This window comes from Ptiloglossa arizonensis, unplaced genomic scaffold (genome assembly GCF_051014685.1).
Source record: "Ptiloglossa arizonensis isolate GNS036 unplaced genomic scaffold, iyPtiAriz1_principal scaffold0190, whole genome shotgun sequence".
Lineage (NCBI taxonomy): Eukaryota > Metazoa > Arthropoda > Insecta > Hymenoptera > Colletidae > Ptiloglossa > Ptiloglossa arizonensis.
Window position 1 is genome coordinate 544,569 of NW_027478560.1, and position 432 is coordinate 545,000.

The 432-nt window shown below is 41.7% G+C and overlaps 1 non-coding gene across 1 annotated transcript in view; it reads left to right on the forward strand.

Moving 5' to 3' along the window:
• The first annotated feature begins 276 nt into the window (after positions 1-276).
• LOC143154586 (small subunit ribosomal RNA) overlaps positions 277-432 on the forward strand; it is a 1,924-nt gene continuing 1,768 nt past the window's right edge. The window contains exon 1 of the ribosomal RNA XR_012994189.1: positions 277-432. This exon is cut by the window's right edge and continues 1,768 nt beyond it. This is a non-coding gene — a ribosomal RNA (small subunit ribosomal RNA).

Below are 432 nucleotides of genomic sequence, written 5' to 3' on the forward strand. Positions count from 1 at the left end.
GAAGATGTAGAGTAACGGAGGGAACTATCTCAGTCAGTGGTAAAGGAGTGTTCCGAAAATTTTAAAGTTGCATATTTAAAAACTTAAGCTGGAAATATGCATGCAAAGCGTAACGAAATATATGAAAATGCATTTTATGAAGTTGTGTTATATAAATGCAAACAGTTTGGTGGAACTGTAAGGAAGGAAGGAGAGGAGAAGTAAAGTCGACCGACCGGTCTCTGAGCGAACCGGCGGCGGCGATATGAAAAGATCACGAGAGAGACTTTCCGAAGCTCCCTGGTTGATCCTGCCAGTAGTCATATGCTTGTCTCAAAGATTAAGCCATGCATGTCTCAGTACACGCCGCATTAAGGTGAAACCGCGAATGGCTCATTAAATCAGTTATGGTTTCTTAGATCGTACCCACATTTACTTGGATAACTGTGGTAA